The sequence below is a fragment of the Acinonyx jubatus genome, chromosome D3, assembly GCF_027475565.1.
Source record: "Acinonyx jubatus isolate Ajub_Pintada_27869175 chromosome D3, VMU_Ajub_asm_v1.0, whole genome shotgun sequence".
NCBI classification, from domain to species: domain Eukaryota; kingdom Metazoa; phylum Chordata; class Mammalia; order Carnivora; family Felidae; genus Acinonyx; species Acinonyx jubatus.
Window position 1 is genome coordinate 82,338,249 of NC_069392.1, and position 19,668 is coordinate 82,357,916.

A 19,668-nucleotide genomic window follows, 5' to 3' on the forward strand; every position below is an offset into this window, starting at 1 on the left:
GGCTCACAGATGCAAGCTTTTCAGTGTGAACTGACATCATTTCAGTACATGGTCAGAAGACTTTAGGGGGTTGAGTGAGGATTTCCATGATTCGTTTTCAATTTCAAAATAGAAGACCTAATGAAAGCTGATTGTGAATCCAAGATCTTACTGAAAAATAATCACATGGACAGTAATAATAGTAAGAGAGGGAGAATATAATTTTGGTTATCTGTTTTTGAATATTATTGTTATTGTGCTACTGTATATATTCTGAAAGGCATACAAAGACATCGTTTACATTCTTCCTGACCTTTTTATAACTTCAGTAGACTCTGCTTGTATAAACTGAAGTGAAGCATTGCTTGATTTATATCTTGTTCTCACTGACTCCACAAAAATACTTCTACTAAGTGACTTTGTTTTTCAAAGTAATGTAGTAATTTCCATGCATTCAGTAAGAATCTGTCCCTTTTTGGCCAGGTTATAGCCAGACAAATCAATTATACAACAAAGGATTCTATTTGAAAATACACCTCTTTTGAAAAGCTGATGATGCATATTATTGTAAATCCTTTGTGGGACCAGTGCCTATGAGGCCCTTTGAGGAAACTGATATAGTATCTCTTCTGGGGCTTGAAGCATTCAAAGTAAGAAAAGTCACTTTCTGGCACAACAGAAGCTTTAGCAGATTTGGGGAAATGCAAGAGAGAATAATTTACCCACATTAAAGTTTCTGTAAGCAAGACTGGGTGAAGACGATTTTCTTGGTTTTGAAATATACATATATATACATATATATATATATATATATATGCATAGTAGAAACCACTAAAATGCAGTATCTAATGTGAAATATCTAATGTAATATCTAAGGTGAAATTTTGGCATGGTTCATTAAGTACTTGCATTAGGACTATATTTTTAACCTTTTTAGGATGATTCTCTGACAGTTTTTCTGATTGGAATTAATGGTAGAGCTCACTGCCTTGACTATATTTCTCTTAAGATTACTCTCTCTGAACAGGCTAGATTCCAGGAAGAGACAAGGCAACCATAAAGGGCCTGATTCAGGAAAGAATATGACCTGATCAAGGAGAATATTTCATAGAATATTTGCCATATACAAATGATAAAATATTATAGAGTTTAAAAAGTAACCAATTCAATACTCCAATATAAATATGAGCAGATTTCAAAAATAAAGTGTCAAGTAAAAAAAAGAAAAAAGTCAAACCAGTGCAGAGTATATAATACATAAGGGGGATGTGTGTGGGGAGTGTCAAACAGAATCACTACAAGTAATGGCAGCAAGAAACAGAAAATAAAATATAATAAATGTTTAAGTGGTGACAGGCATACAGCAAAGACTCTGATTTGTTATAAATGAGAACTGTGATCAAAATGAATGAAAGAGGTAAGAGATGAAGGTGAAAACTTACGTAGAGACCAGCCTGTGCTGGGCTGGGCACACCATCAGAAAAGTCTTAAGCAGACTAGAGACATCGGCTGATTCATAGTTCAAGTTGAGGACCTCGTTGCTCTGTAGACTGGATGGAAAGGCACCAGAGAGGGCAGCGTGGGTCCATCGCAGGAGTCCAGGTGGAGGTGGGGGAGAAGGTATCAGAGGGTATGGGGGAAGCCATAGTGTAGGGAGAAGTAGGTGATCAGGTTCAGAACAAATTTTGGAGTTATATCACCATGGTTCTTGATGTGCTACAGCGGAGATAAAGGTGTGCAAGGATTTGAGGTAAAAGGGGTTCAGTTTTGACTTTCAAGGTTTCGACTGAATAAGTAGATTGGGTAGTGGTGCTACCAGGATCACAATGCAATAAAGATAGGATGTAAAAAGTAAAATTGAGAATTGTTTTTCATTATTTCTTTGAGCTTTATTTGATTTTATCTTAGAGAGAACACGTGAGGGGGGTGGGGAGCGAAAGAGGGAAAGAGAATCCCAAGCAGACTCCACGCTCAGTGGGGCTCGATCCCACAACCCTGGGACCACGACTTGAGCGGAAACCAAGAGTCAGACACTCAACGAACTGAGCCATCCATGTGCCCCTCTGCTTTTTTAAAAACTATGCAGTCCCTTAAGACAAGTTGAGGAGATGTGGCAGGTGTTGTCAGTAAGAAGGAGGTTAAGCTCTGATGTGCAGCGTGGAGAAGACAAAGTGGGACAGGAGCAGAATTACCCGATTCACAATTTCAACAACTTAGGTTGGATAAAAACTTTGAATGCATAATTCTAAAGGAAATTCTGTCACTGTGCTTACAGAGAGATTGCCTTGAATCTCCCTGGCTATTTTTGGTCCTACCACACAAATAAACAAAACAATGTCAGAACCATTCCAGCTGGGTTGACAATTGGGACTGCAATTCAGGGAGTATGGCTTAATAAGTCTGAAATTGTGTGGTGAAGAAGAAGAGGAAAGTATAAAGTGTATCTACGTTAGAAGTAAATAGTGTCTGGAATATGCAAATCAGCCATATAAAAATAGGATGCCATCTTCATTTAAGAGACTCAGAACTGGACCCACTAATAGGATATTGTTAAAATTGAGTATTCATTTCTGATTAAACAAGGAAAGAACTCTTAATTTTCTATAAATGGAAAGATATTTTCTTGACTTGCTGAAAATTATCTACCAGAAATTGCTGTAAACAAAATACTTAATGATGAAAGGTTGGAAAAAATTCCATTAAAATCAAGAATAATTATGATACCCACCATCACTATAATTATTCAGCACACTAGTAGTATACTGGAATAAATCATCCTTCTCATTAACAAAACTCATCGAGGCAACAAAATAAGTAGAATTCATCACACAGACACTGTCTGAGAAAATTCAGATTAAAGAAATACAGAGAGCTTTTTAAGTAGATGGACTGAAGGGACTTTCTGGTTAATGATAGGATTACTTGAAACATGATAGCACTTACTAAACATAGTTCTTACTTTTTCAAACATATATTGAAACATTTTAACCTTCTTAACAACTTTACAAAATTGGTACAATTATTATCCCTGTTTTAGAGATTAGTAAACTGAGACATTAATTAAGTTGTCCAAGATCACCTTACTAGCAAAGATCCAAACCCAGGCCATCTGGTTCAAAAGCCTGTAGTTTTAACCATTAAGCTTTCTCATGGCTTTGACACACTTGCTTTAACATATTTCCATCAGTAGCAACTCTTGGGTCTGCCACTTAATCATCCCACACTTTTGATTTTCCTGATTGTACCAAGCACATTTTGTGATTTATCATAATGCAACATGAAACATTCCCTCCCCCAAAGTACCTCTTGTGTATCAGTGTCTACACTTAAAAGTGTGCTGATCTAATGGTCAATCAATTGAGAAAATGTTGGGAAACAATCCCCTGCAGGCACAGATTTTAGGATTCTTGTCCTCATATACCCTCTTCTGGTTATCCCACCCCCATTAGTTTATAGTCTTTCTTATTGTCGTCATTAACGAAACCAAATGGTAAGACTGAAGGAAATCTATATATTTCACATTACCATCGATTTTGTTTAATAAATGATATACTATTAAATTAAAACTCACATCAGGAAGAATGATACTCAGGAACAACAATGCTTGAATATTGTGTCGTTTCTAATGGAGAAAACAATTACCTACATCAGTGTGTACAGACTGGAAAATATTCCATTAAGTCTGAATGGAATATTCATGTCCAAAACAAGATTGCTAAATAATGGACTCTATAGTTAAGTTCAATTGCATTGTTTTAGGACTGAGTTTCTAATAATGCTTAATTATTATTTTATTATTTATTATTATTATTTTTATTTTCTGGCTAATACAATAATTTTATTTAAAAATTTTTTCAACGTTTTTTTTTTTTTGAGAGACAGAGAGAGACAAAGCATGAAGAGGAGAGGGGCAGAGAGAGAGGGAGACACAGAATCCGAAGCAGGCTCCAGGCTCTGAGCTGTCAGCACAGAGCCCAATGCGGGGCTTGAACCCACAAACCATGAGATCATGACCCGGGCTGAAGTCAGACACTTAACTGACTGAGCCACCCAGGTGCCCCTGGCTAATACAATAATTTTAAAAGAACATCATATCTTTAGCACAAACTATTAATGAATCTTGAGTAACTTGTTTTTAAGTAAACAACAGCCATGTATTTTGCTGAGCAGATTTTTCAAAGACAGTAGAGAAAAAAAAAGAATTCATCTAAGATCACAAATATTATGTTCATAATAACTAAGGTTAAGAATGTTTCACAAAGGTGCAAATCTAAACAAAACAAAAAATATGTGAGGTGCACTTATTATTTGTGACATAATTGTTTTCAGCTTTACTGAGGTATAAGTGACAAGTAAAATTGTAATGTGTTTAAAGTATACACTGTGATCCACAATCAAGCTAATTAACACATCCATCAGCTCACACATTTACCTTTTGGAAGGGGCAAGGAGGCTTAAAATCTACTGTCTTAAAATTTCAGTTATACAATACAGTATTAACTATAGTCACCCAACAAGAGATCCTGAGATTTTATTCATCTTATAACTGAAAGTTTGGAACCCTTTACAAATGTCTCCCCATTTCTCACATTAGCCAGCCCCTGGAAGCCACCCTTTAGCCTTGTTTCTATAAGTTTGGCTTTTATTTTTCTTTCATTTCACCTCTAAGTGATACCACGCAGTATTCATCTTTCTCTGTCTTCTTTCACTTAGCATAATACCTTCCAGGTTCATCCCCTGCAAATGGCAGGATATCTTTCTTTCCTCAAACTAATATTTCATTAGGAACGTTCTTCAGGCTGAATCCTAAAGAATGTTGGCTTCTTCCGTAAATCTTGTTGCCAAATATGTTCTCTCAGTTTGGTATCCAGGAGGCATGTGGAACTTAGTCTGTGTAAACTACAATTCATAATTCTACCCTGTCGTCCAGACCTGTTATCTCCTACTCTTCCCAGCTCAGTTAAATGACGCCACCATCCACACAGTTCTGAAACCAAAACCAGAGTCTTCCTAAACTTTCTCTTTTCTTTACTCCTTAAAGCCAATCTGTCGGCAAGGCCTGAAATCTGAACTCTGAAACATATCGTGACTCAGCCTGCTTCTTTTCAGCTGTCCCCTTTCCACCTTCGATCAAGAGGTTAGCAAGTGCCAAGGCTTTTGCTAGAATTTCTGCCTTTATGGTCTGATGGTAAGTTTAGTGCAAAAGAAGACAGAGCCATGGTGACAAGACTGAGAAGAGATGTACGCGTTATACATTGATGCATGCATGCGTGAGTGATGTTGGAGATACGCTGTTCTGAAACGTCAGAAAAAGTGGCGCATGTGCACCTGCACACATGAGGGACACAGACGGAGTGGGAAGGTGAGCAAGCTGTATGGATGAATGGCATCGTGTAAATGAAAGGCATTGGTTCGCAAAGGATTTGCCTTCCGGGGCCATATATATTGTGCCGACTGGATTCTCAATACGCGTGGGCCTGTGGCTCAGGTTCGAATTCTTCTTTCTCTCATATTACTAAGGGGGCTCATAATATCTTGGGCACCTGGACTATTATTGCAGTGTATTACAATAATTTTCTGTGTTTTACAGACTGAGAAATTCAGCATAAATAGATTAAACCTCTAGACCACAGAATAGAGTAACTAATCAATTTTTTTTTTCTGACTTTGAAGTCTCTACCCTCTACACCGTACCATGGTGATGGGTCTATGTCTCGTTCATATTCATATGGACAGTGCTAGCATAATAGCTCATACTCATAGAAGCATGTTGAATTTCATTCATAAACTAGAACATTTCTTTTTTACAAAAAAATATCTATTTTGTATTTCTCACTGAGTAATAACTAATTTAATCGATTGATGAATATTTGGCAGTGAATGAGCTAACATTTTAGTCAAAGTTCAACAGAGCTTCTGTAACATCCCTATGAATGTTCCATGGTTCGTACATGGCTCACTTTTCCTTTGTCTACATTTCCTAAAAATAACCTAAAATCATTTTTAAATCAAATGAAAAAACCCTTGCATTTATAATACTTTGATGGCTGCTAAATTACAATGTCGACGTGCAGATGTGAAACTGAGCTATATTTAGAGAAATGGCATCACTCTGAAATAAATGAGTTCAGGTGAATAATTACTTTCTATCTATAAGCCTGGGAATTTCTAATACATCATCTGTCTGTTCTCACAGTGCAGAAAGGAGAGTTAGTTCTTTGTAGATTGTTAATTATAACCTTTAATAACTGATTTCAAACTCCCAGTCGAATATACACTTCTTCATTATAAATGGCACTCTGTAAGCATGATATTTTTAAAAAAAATTTTTTTTCAACGTTTATTTATTTTTGGGACAGAGAGAGACAGAGCATGAACGGGGGAGGGGCAGAGAGAGAGGGAGACACAGAATCGGAAACGGGCTCCAGGCTCTGAGCCATCAGCCCAGAGCCTGACGCGGGGCTCGAACTCACGGACCGCAAGATCGTGACCTGGCTGAAGTCGGACGCTTAACCGACTGCGCCACTCAGGCGCCCCTGTAAGCATGATATTTTTAAGGAAATACAGTGTGAGATTTGCTTGAAACAGATATCCTACATGGGTATAAATCTCTAATATTTTTTTTTCTAAAATTCTGTAGTTAGGCCCACGGAGTCCACAATCCCTAAATAGGTACCTAAGTCTTTAATGGGAGCTTCAGATGTGACTTCAAAATCCCTTCTCTTCCCCCTTAGTAAACATTCGCGTGCAATGTCCACACATCATTCTCCTGATGTTCCTCATGGGGAGCTATACTTTCAGACAGTAGGTATTACAGAGCACAACGCCAAAAATTCCTTCGTACGGTCAAAGAGGTCTTGTGTGGTTCTAAGAAAATATTCAGGGAGGTGGGAGCTAGCTTCAGAGCTGGTAGGCGCCTGGTGGCAAATCTTCCTCCTAGTGATGAAGAAACACTCATTTCTGCTCTCGCAATCTTTCAAGGTCATCTCTGTCAGAGTATGGCACACACTGGGGAGGTTCTGATGGCCGATTTCCAAATAAGCCACCTTAGGGGTGACCTAGCTTCATACCACTACTTGAGGACAATCCTATCTTTAGAACTAGACCAAAGGCAAGATTCTATATTGTTTTATTGGAACATTTAACAGGTAATGTTTATTAAGTAATTGCTGTTGTATCCAACACTGTACTAAATGTTTTAACTGCATTATGTTCAGTAATACTCTCAGCAGTGGAATGAGGTACTAAGTACTATGATTATACTCTTTGCTTTTGCTGAGGCAAAACAAAACAAAACACAAACCAAACAAGACACAAGACTAAAAACCTTAAGATTTAAGGAGTCTTTGTAACTTGATCCGGCCATACAGTACGTGAAGGCTATGATCACATGTACCATAATGTCTTCTAGGAAGGAGTTGATTTCTTTTTGACAGATTCCTATCCCTTATTCACTGTTAGATTTCTCTGGAATTAAACTATACTTGTGATTATAAAAGTTGTAATTTCAACACTCGGTGATTTTAATTTGTTTTAAATATAAAATATTCAGAACTAGTGACCTAAGTCCTCTAGATTTGAGACTATAAAACCTTGAGACATGTAGAATGTTCATCTTCCCATTGCCGCAATTATGTGGGTCGAAATGAAACTACAAAAAATGTATTGGTCCGTCGTTATAAGTTAGAAAGATTATCCCAGATGTACCAGTTTGCCTAAAAGGCAGCTGATAAGCTATTTAAATATAAAGTGTGTTTTAGCTGATAAAATGTCAGTAAAACCAAAAATGAATGAATGTCATGGAAGAGTCAGGTTAATTAGGAAATGATCCCCTGAGTACCATCTGGCATATAATGGAATTAGTGATTTTAACACTTACACATTGATGCAAAGCCAAGGGGCCACGAAAAGAGAGTGTTTTATTCTGATAATTAAAGAATCGGAATATTCCAAGGCACTGGGACGTTTATGAGGTCAGGCCCTCTTTTATGTTTCAGTCATCCCCAAAATACCATTTACTAGTAATGTGCAGCTCATTTTGAAGATTTTGAAGATTTCTTCATTTGTGCAATACCTCATGAATCCTGTATTTTAGCACCTGATGGGTATTTTTATTTTGTGCCAGAAACATAATCCTTACATCAAGCTGAATATGTGTCCGTAAAAGAACAACTGTGAGAATTGAATAATTTTTAAGTATTTGGAATTGCTTTCTAAATATTAATGCACTTTATTATATTCACTTTTACTTGAAAATTTAATATAATTTGTTAAATGTTATATACTCTAATGTAATATATACTATATATGCAAAATATACTATATAATATATACTATATAAATATACTTTATAGTATATAAAAGTATATAAAGGTATATGCATATATATCATATATATCTAATTCACATATTTTATTAATATATGGTTAACTTTTATAAATAACCCAATTTTTAAAAGTACAGAACAAATACATATTTTTATGTAAATATTCCTATATGAATATTATTTGTGACTAGCATGTAAAGAATTTCTATGAACATTTATCCATCTCCTCTCTTTATTTGAGTGTTATTTACTCTTTGTCTTATACTTCTTCTTCCTTACCAATTTTACTCATCTATGGTCAGCTTTTAGTACATTATTCTAAACCTTATTATTTTTCTGAAGTGCCTATCTTAATTCTTACCACCTCATTCACAGCAGGAAGCCTTGCACCACTATTTTTGAAAAACATGAAAGATACAAGAATATTTATGATATCTTATGGGCTATACCCCTCTTATCCAATGACCAAAAATATTTCCAACAAATCTGTAGATATTTCATTCCACCTATACTGTGATTATTAAGGTCAAACTGTCTTGAGCCTATTTAAAAAAAAAAAAAATATATATATATATATATAAACTTTAAAATCTCAGGAAATAGCAATTAGTCATAATTATAAACTAGATGGTTATACAGGTTATACTAGATAATGAAGGAAAACCTGAGATTGCACAGGGTCACTAGGAAAACAATTCTTACAAAAAAAAAAAAAGAGGAATAAATAAGTTGTAACCTGAGGTCATTCCCCAAGTTTGATCAGAGCTCCACCGTTGTCCCCAAGATGTAAGTATCTTGGACAGTACTGGACAGGAGTGATAAAGTAATATCCAAGTGTTCATAACTATGTGTCAAGTAACTATGATTGTTAACTAACATTTCTCTAAAAATTTCAACAAAAAAGTCATTTACTTATTCTTATATGGATGCCTTTAAGAGAGGAAAAAAGGAAATGAAGACAAAAGAAAGTGAAGAGTAAAGGTGAATCTATCACCATGGGAGAAACACTTATGGGTTTAATCTCACACACTATACAAAAATTAGTTCTAAATGAATTAAAGACTTAAATATAAGGCTGAAACCATAGATCTATAGAAGAAAACAAGACAAAAGCTTCTTGACATTGGTCTGGCGAGGATGCAACTGAAAAGTACAGGCAACAAAACAAAATTGATAGATGGGATGGCATCCCATTAAAAGGGGTTCTGCACAGCAAGAACACAACCAGCAGGGTGAAAGGTAACCTATGGAACAGTAGGAAATCTTTGCCTGTTGTACATCTTATAAGGGTTAATATCCAAAATATATAAGGAACCTACACAGCTCAATAGCTAAAAACTAATAACACCAATTTAAAAAATGTACAAAGGACTTGAATAGACATTTCTCAAAAGATGACACACAAATGGCCATCTGGTACATGAAAAGGTGCTCAACATTACTAATCAGCAGGGAAATGCAAATCAAAACCACAATGAGCTATCATCTCACACCTGTTAAAATGACTATTATCAAAAAGTTAAAAGCTAAGTGTTGGTGCACTGTTGGTGGTAATGTAAATTGATATAGCCATTATGGAAAACCATACGGAGGTTCCCTTAAAAGTTTAAAATTGAATTACCATAAGATCCAGCCATTTCGCTTCTGGGTATATATCCAAAGACAGTGAAATTAGTATCTGGAAGAGATATATGCATCCCCATGTTTATTACAGCATTATTAACAATAGACAAAACGTGGACACAACCTAAGTATCCACTGACAGATGAATGGATGAAGGAAACGTGAGATACATCTCTCTCTCTCTCTCTCTCTCTCTCTCTCTATATATATATATAGAGAGAGAGAGAGAGAGAGATCTATTATATATTATTATGGAATATTATTCATCCATAAAAAGAAAGACATTTTACCATTTGCAACAGCATAGTTGAAACTAGTGGATATTATGTTAAGTGAAATGAGCCAGACAAAGAAAGACACATACTGTGCGTTATCTCACTTAAGTGTGGACTGTAAAGTAGTCAAATTCATAATAGTAGAAAGTAGAAGGGGTTTGCCAGAGGCTGGGGGAAGAGGGAAATGGGAGATGTTCATCAAAAGTTACAATATTTCAGTTATGCAGGATAAATAATTTCTAGAGATCTAAACTATGACAATATGACTCTAGTTAATCCTATATTGTATATTGTAAATGTGCTAAAATATTAATTATGTGTGATAATGAATATGTTAGTTAACTCAATTGTGACAAAGATTTCACAGTGCTGCATATATATATATATATATATATATATATACACATACATATATATATACACATACATATATATATATACACACATCAAATCATACATCTTAAATATATAGAATTTTTATTTGTCAACTATAACTCAACAAAGATGGAGAAAAAAACCTCAAGAGTCAGTTCTGCTTACTGGGTGAGTCTGGGTAACAGGTAAAGAAACTTTCTATGTGAAGCCTCTGAAATGTGTGTGTACTAGAAGTAATTGACATAGAATTATTAAGAAAAAAACTCCAAATATCATCTGGTATTAGGGTATTAAGAACAATTCCTTCAAAGAAATGTGTTCAGAACATATTTGTAGCAATTTTCGTATTTCTCGATGTCATTATTTTACTATGATTTTTATAGTTAATTAAAAAAAGTATACATCTAATCTCTTTACCCCATCTTTCTTCCCGTCTCCATAGATTTTTCCATTGTTACAAGAAACATGCCACCTTGATGCATATTATTTCAGAAGCACATGTACCATTAAAAAATGTAAGTATAAAAGTTAGCCAAGCTTGAGTTTAAGTGATTCACACTTTTTGCAATGTTTTATCCATCAGTGCAGAAGACGTTAACAGAGATGGTCTTCTAGAAAGATGTTTACTGAAGCCAAATGCAAAACAAAAAAGTGTAATTGTCTTTTGTGTCTCTCTAGGCCTGAGAAAGAAAAGTCGATTCTTATGAACAAAATAAGATGTGTGCATAACTAACTTTCTTAATGTTGCTGCAATACTTCCATTTTCCTGCTTCCTCCCATTTTCCTCTTTCATCTTGGTTGCTAGAATGGTAAATGAGAATCCTAAGCCTAGTTCCCTGTCTCTTCTCTTGGCATTTACTTCTAGCTGCTGTATGATCTTTGATGTAGCTCTTCTCCAGTGAGTGTAAGAGATCTGCAGTAACACAGCACTGGGCATTTGCTCTCACAGTCTTAGAAGATGTGTTCTGGTTGGTACAGAAGCAAACTCACAGGATCACAACAGATATATTAACTTACTGTGTATTAATGTGTATTTGTCATTATTTCATTAATAACAATGATGCAAATATAAGTCAGTTGATTTACATGATTGTTAGGACAGGACCTGGTAAAGTCCTCAAACCTTTGTCCATTTTGGAGCCAAGCCATACGCCAAACCTGTTGAAGTACATGGAGACAAGGAAGCTGGGCTGCCAAAATGATATGATTTCCAGATGCAGAGAAAAGGTCTGAGATGTGGAAGGGGGGAATGGTTCAACAAGTAGGTAGTTTTTTAGATCCATCTTCAAAAAAGATTCATACTAAACTCTTGGCTATTTCAATTCTCAAGAATCCTTATGGAAGATTCAGGGAAGAAGGAAATCATTATGTGAATCTTTATGAAAGATTCAGGAAAGAAGAAAATCATTCCATATGTATATATACATATGTATATATACATACATATACATACACAATGGAATATTACTAGATGATCAAAAAGAATGAAATCTTACCCTTTGCAACAACATGGATGAAACTAGAGTGTGTTATGCTAAGTGAAGTAAGTCGGACAAAGAAAGACAAATATCATATGATTTCACTCATATGTGGAATTTAAGAAACAAGACAGATGAACTTAGGGGAAGGGAAGCAAAAATAAGATAAAAACAGAGAGGGAGACAAACCATAAAAGACTCTTCAGTACGGAGAACAAATTGAGGGTTGCTGGTGGGATGTTGGGTAGAGGGATGGGCTACATGGGTGATGGGCATTAAGGAGGTCACTTGTTGGGATGAGCACTGGGGGTTATATGTAAGTGATGAATCACTAAAGTCTATTCCTGAAATCATTATTACACTATATGTTAACTAACCTGGATTTAAATATTAAAAATTTCATTCAAAATATGTATATATATATATACATATATATATATATATATATATATATATATATATATGGAGGGAGAGAGAGAGAAAGAGAGAGAAAATCAGGTGTCCCATACATTTGTTGAGTCTAGAACTCTTTAAGCCTTTTGGAGCTTAGGTAGAGCTTGTAATTATTAGCAAAAAAAATCCACCTGGAATTTGATGTAGATTGTGTGTAAACCACAGATTAATTTATGGATAATTGGCATCTTAAAAATATTGACTCATATGATATATGAACATAGTATATCTTTAAAAAAAGAAGAAACTCACTAGCCTACCTATGTAGTAAAAGAAAGACAAGCATAAACAATTGGGATGACGGACAGGAAGTGTTTATTCCATGAGGGCAAGGACGGTGGCTGTTTGGCTCAACATTTTATTTCACATTCCCTTGCACAGTTTCTGACCAGAGTTCCTGGATACATCTGTAATAATTGAACGTCAATAATATGAGTAGAACTTTGTGGAGCAATCCAGAGGCAAGTAGTATTGGCAAGAAAATTGGCAGAGAACTAGTAGCATATTTAGAAGATTCAAGACCTCAAATATGAAAGATTAGACAAAAATCATTCTTATAAGACTCTCATTTTGATTTTTGCAATCTCAATGGTCTTGTAATACTTAATGCCATGGAAGCAAATATATACATTAAATCTCATCTCTTTGTGTGTAGAAATAAGATCTAAACCATTAGAATTGAATTCACCAGGCCCTCAGTGCCTTTGAACTCTGAAATGCAGAGACCTCAAGCTCTCCCAGGGAATGTAGACTAGAGAAAATGTGAAAGTCTATGGTTTCTGTATAATGAAATGGCAGTCAAAATACTTATTAAAGTATAGTATAGGGGAGCCTGGGTGGCTCAGTCAGTTGGACATCCGACTCTTGATCTCAGCTCAGGTCATGATCTCGTGGTTGGTGAACTCAAGCCCTGCACTAGGCTCCATGCTGATGGTGCAGAACCTTCTTGGGATTCTGTCTCTCCTTCTCTCTGGCCCTCCCTCACTTAGGCGCTCCCCCCCTCCCTCTCTATCTCAATAAATAAACAAATGTTTTTTAAACAAAATAAAGTCTAGATGTAGACTCCTATATATGTAAATGTGCTATATGTATTTCAAACCCTGAAAAAAAATCCCCTCCCTCTGGAAACAATACTGACAGCACCCTATTTTAAGCAGAGACTAACTGACAAGGGGCACGTAAGCAGAGCAGATTTCTCCAATTCTTGAAAACCAGCTGCGGTCAAGTTTGGTGCAATTTACACGACTTACACTTAAAAGGCAACCCACTGCTCACTTCTCCAGAAAGATAATTCCAAACAGGTCACTTTGAGGGAATTAAACACTTTAAACACACCCCTTCTTAGCTCTGCAGATAATGTTGCACAAGCCTTCAGTTAGGTGTCCTTCCCATTTTTAAGTGGGTGTTACTAATATCTGTAAGGTGGGCTCTTAATGCTGCCTAAGGTTTGGTTCACTCAGATTGTCTCAAATTGTAGTGGCAATAACAACATAATAAAAAGTAAACGGCTTTAGTGTTTTCTAATGAAGCAACCATTCTCCAACTGATTTTGCTCAGTGTGTGTGTACATGTGTTTCTGTGTGTCTTTATCAATAATGCAAATCTTCCTTGAAAACCAAGAATAACACCATGAAAGTCAAATGCCTTCTCCTTCCACAACTGGTAGGAAATTTCTGCCAAAATAGTCATTGCCACGAGATGCTTCGAAAATTCTGCTGCGTTATTGTTACAGATTTGGTAGCAGCTAATCTTTTTGACATTATATAAATTAGAGTATAATGTGGTAAATTACTGTCCCAGCAGGAGATGCACTTCTGGAAGAACAAACACTCCGAATCTTGAGGATCAGGTAATCAGAAAAGGTAAATTATTAGAGGTCAATTAGTCCATTATGTATTTATTTCCCTGATTGATGACATATATAAAATAGACATTTTGCATTTTAATTCAAGAGTTTTAAAATGTGAAGACTAAATAAAATTGCAGTGAATTGACTCACTCCTAGATGGCCTATAATTACCCTGACATCTTAATACATTTAACTGACAACATCACAAAAATCCAACCAATATGAGAACCTTGGGGCCATTATTTCCTTTGTATAAAAATAGATATTTTATTTGCGTTTTTGCTGGTATTAAAAGAGTGGCTATATTTTCTGAAGCGTTTTAAACACTTGTTAGATTTATTCGCACTTTAAGAGTAATCAAGAAGAGCTTAAGAAGTCGTATTTTTATAGGATAAATAAGTCGGGAGGATGAAAAGTATAGCATAGAGTCAACAATAATGTAATGGCTTTGTCTGGTAACAGATGGTAACTACACTTACCGTGGTGAGCATTTTGTAATGTATAAAATTGTCGAAACCCTATGTTGTACACCTGAAACTAATATAATATGTCAACTATATTTTTAAAGAAAAAAGAAAGAAAGAAACTGTAGTTCTGTAATTGGAAAGCATGTTTGCTCTGGAATTCTTGGAACCAAGTTTCCTAACTTGTTTTGCTTTTGGGTTTCTGACCAGATAAAAAATATTTTGTATCTGTGAAGGCCGTGCTCAGATTATGGGAATCTAGATTATAATTCGGTATGTTATACTGTACTGATTATTGACAGGGTGCCTCAGTGAGGTGGGCAATTCACTCCAATTGACGTACTAGAATCTTTGAATCTCATTCCTTGTGTAAATACATGCTTCCTTTGTACTTTATGGACTTTGGAAAACTGTTCTTCTGGTCGGCTTGAGTTGATTCAAAAGCAGACTTCTTGGCAAAAGAACATCATCAAGGATCAGGATTTCAAGACAAATGGAGGGGGTAACATATGCCCAAAGGCAGGCCCCATCAGAATCCAGGAACCTGGGGATAGTGTTTCTATTGCTATGTAAGGCTGTGTATGCTATGTGTGTATGGTAAAATACTGTTAGCCTTTGGAATGTTATGCTTTTATCTGGCTTGGATGTAGTTGTTTGTTTGTTTCTTTGTTTGTTTGTTTGTTTCTCAATAATAGAACCAGGATGAGGATATTGGCTCTGATTCTTAGGGCACCATTCATTTTCTTAGAGGACTGGCCCCAGTTCATATTTTCACAGTCAAGGACCCTGATAGAGAAAGAGCCTCCTAGTGGTTTTGGAATCTAGAAGGCAAAATACTTCATGTGAACTCAGTTGATGTTTCTTGAAACAGCTGTTATGGAAAAACAACACTGAAACTGATAAAAAATGCCAGTTTTTTTTAATGTCAGAAAAATCCCTTTGAGACAAAGCAAGATCTCCTTCCACAGCTCATTGTGAAAACTGAGTGACATTGGAAAAGGACAATTCTGACTACATAATATGTCTTTAACTTTGGGTTTGTAAATATTTTTATGGTTTGAAAGGATAAGTTAAATGTCAACAAAACAAAAGACTTCCAGTGATAAAATTGCTCTAAAAATAATTTTAAAAACTTTTAATTTCTGTTCAGCACAAAAGCCTACAGTTAATAAAGAGTGATAATAGACTAATTTCCTGTTTACTATTATAACTGCTTGCTTTGTAACCTTGGTGAGGTTTTCTTTTTTCTTCTTAATTAACTCTTTAGTAGCTATATTTGCAAAGTTAATAAATAATACGATTAGGGCTTGTGTTATTTTTTTCAAGGTAACTGTTTAATCCTTTCTTTGAACACATACACGTGATTAAAAATGCCCCTTACGCACAATAGAAAAAAAAAATAGTTCATTCACGTGATAGCACATTCCTGAACTCTGCAGTGCTTAGGCTTAGTAATTTTTCTTCTACACTCTTCTCCAGATTCCTCTGCCTCTGGTACCGTTGTCTTCAAGGGTAGCCTGCTTTTCCATAAAGGACAGTCCTGGTAGAGACCTTTCACAGCCACCTCGAGCCCTCCCAGCAGGGGCTCTCAGAACATCCCATTCTTTCTTCCCAAGGTTAAATGAATGGCCTACACCAAATCTCATGACCTAATGTCCGTGTGCACGGCCCTTGCGTGAATACCTCTAGGCAATAGCTTCGTAGACACTGAGTTTTATTGAAGAAAAACCACAAACCAGACAGCATAGTCCCTGTATACATACAGAAGCTGCAATTTCAGGTTAACCTTTAGGGCTTTGCCAGTCCTGCCATGTTTTCTAGCCAGCCTCTCTCCCGTTCTCCCTTTGGGTGGATTTAAAACACGTGTGCTCTTTTCAGATATTCTCCACCTCACTGCAAATCACCTCAACGGTGACTTCTCTTTCCTGTCAACAATTCTTTACATGGGCATTTTTACCTACCAGTTTCCTTCCCTTTCCTGATGCACAGGAATCCATCCCTCACTTTTCTGTGTCTATGGAGATTCCACTTTGTTGATTATCTACGTATAGTCCATTCTCTTTTGAACAAGCTTTAACCCAACATGAAACTAAATAACTTTCTGCCATTGTTCATTCTCCTCTGGCTTTTTATCTTCACTGTCCACTTTTCTGCTGAGAAGACTTTTCTGTGCATGTTTTTTACCGTTTGGCTTTTCCCATATGCTCTGAAATATCCTTAGTATTGATCAAATGCTCAAATACCAAGTAGAGCATAAAATCGTAGCTCTTCTAGAATTATGAGACACAGATGTTCTCGGAGAAAACAGGGAGGAGAGATTACTAACTGGAGTAGCTGAGCAATCATTAATATATTTGTTGCACTAAATTTAGAAAAATGTCATTGGCTGCATAATGACTGACCATACAATCTCATGTGTAAATTATGATCTTTTTGAAAATCAATACTATGTGTTAGAATTATGTATTACTTTACTCAATGAATATAAATGCTTAATCAATATTTTATGGGAGACGAGAGAATGTGTATACATAAGTGCAAGTGTAAATACTGAGTCCCCAAGTACAGCCCTTGACAGACTTCTGAGACACTCAAAAATATCACTAAAAAAGTATACTTTTTTAACTAGAGTGATTCACCCTTAGTATACTTAGTTCAAAGAATTTTTTTCTGCCATAACAATGAAAATGCCTTGCATTCCCTGAGGAATATTAATAGGAATTATGAATTTTTAAAGTTTTTTAATGCATCAATAATTTCCTTCTTGCAAAATAGCCTTAAACTTTGGGAGAGTCAGGTAATACCACTAATCTATCAGTGAAAGAACTGACAACTAGGAAAGTTAAATAACACTGTGGATGATATTAAATTCTACCTTCTATTCAGTCACAAATTGGAACTTGGGTTTGGGGCTTTGAATATTGCTTTCTTTCTATTTCATCAATCCCAGTGGCTTCCTGCCAGGGGGTTACTTCTTCCTATCAATACGCTGAGTTTAAATGCTCCAGGAGAGAGGCACATGGGTGGTTCAGTTGGTTAAGCATCGAATTTTGGTTTAGGCTCGGTCATGATCTCGCAGTTTGTGAGTTCAAGTCATCGGGCTCCATGCTGACAATGCAGAACCTGCTTGGGATTCTCTCTCTCTCTCTCTCTCTCTCTCTCTCTTCCTCCCCTGCTCATGCCCTCTCTCTCTCGCTCTCAAAATAAATAAGCTATAAAAAATTTAAAAAAGAAGCTCCAGAAGAGAGGCCAAGAAAATTAAAGTACTGGAGAAAAGATGCATCTATCAGATGGCAATAGCCAATGGCTGTTAGCCTGAAGATGGCTGAGAAAGGTGAACAGGCTCTAAAGAAATGGAACATCAACAATCTCTCCCCTGACCCAGCTTCTGAAGAGCCATCCAAGCCAGTCAGCCTCATCCCGCATGAAGTAATCAATGGTGTGTATGCCTCAGATCCAGACTTACATTTCCAGTCCACTCAGGAAGCTAAGAAAATGCTGTCCCAGGAAAAGGAAACTCCTCTAAAACAGACTGTTGAAGGAGAGCTCTTTCCTAGGCTGGTCGAGTTCCTGAAGTCATCCCTTTACCCCTGCTCCCAGGCAGAGGTAATCTGGATTCTGACCAACATTGCTTTAAGGACTTCAGAGAAGAACTGAGCCATTGTGGAAGGACGCTATCTGTCTCATCTTTGATTGAGCACCTGTCTTCCTTCCACAGGACTGTGTGTGAACACACAGGGTGGGTTCTTGGTTACACAGTAGGAAACCACCCAGAGTTCAGAGACATCATCTCAAGCAATGCCATCCCTCATTTGCTGACCCTGGTTTCACCAACCACATCAGTCATGTTTCTGTGGAAAATTACACAGGTTTTGTCCACCTTGTGTCAAAGTAAGAACATAAACCCTTTTGAAAATGCACTAAAGCAAATGTGGCCCGTCCTCTTCCGTCTCCTTTACAACTATGACAGCAACATTCTCTTGGACACCTGATGGTCCCTGTCCTTCCTCACCAATGGCTACAATGAGTCCTTTGGCCAAGTATTTGGTACAGGATCCTGCCCGGGTTGGTCAGCTAATGAACAGCTCAGAGCTCGATGTCTTGACCCCCTTTCTCCACACTGTGGGAACACTGTCACTAGAATGGGTCTGCAAACCCAGGTGGCCATGGCTCAGGCATGCTGAATGTGCTGCTCCAGCTTGCGATGGTGTGCCCCAAGGCCTCCATCGAGAGCAGGCAAGCCTGGGACCTGAGCTCCATCGCTGTGGGGCCCTGCTGGCACATCCAGCCTGCAACAGTCTCCTTCCCTTGGTGGCTCTGCTAAAAAATGGAGAATTTAAAGTCCCAAAAGAGGCTGCCTTCACTGTGGGGCACTGCGGACCAGTTGACCTAGCATGTCCACTCCGGAGTATTGGAACCACTGGACAATCTTCTCATCATCCAAGACACCAAAACTGTTGTCATTTTCCTCGACACCATCTCTTGTCTCCACTGTGTGACAGAGAAACTATCTGAGAAGGAAAACTTGTCTTCTGACAGAACTCAGTGGGATTGATAGACTTGAAGTTTACAACTTCATGAGGAACATCATGTGTCCAGACTTCTTTAGACACTATAGAGAGCAGCTTCACTGAGAAAGAAGACAATGGCATAACATTCCCAGTCCTAGTACCAGCAACACAGTTACCAAAGTTCCACAACTTCTAAACCAATGAAGAAAACCTCAAGGATAACTTTCTGAAGGAGTATCCCTCCTAGATTCTAGTGTTTCAGAGGTGTAAAGATTTTTGAACTGAATATTAGTTAACATTTCCCACACTTTCACTGCCATTTAAAGAACACGTAT

The 19,668-nt window shown here is 36.8% G+C and overlaps 1 pseudogene; it reads left to right on the top strand.

The window, feature by feature from the left end:
• LOC106985150 (importin subunit alpha-8-like) overlaps positions 1–19,456 on the top strand; it is a 59,963-nt pseudogene extending 40,507 nt beyond the window's left edge.
• The last annotated feature ends 212 nt before the right edge of the window (positions 19,457–19,668 follow it).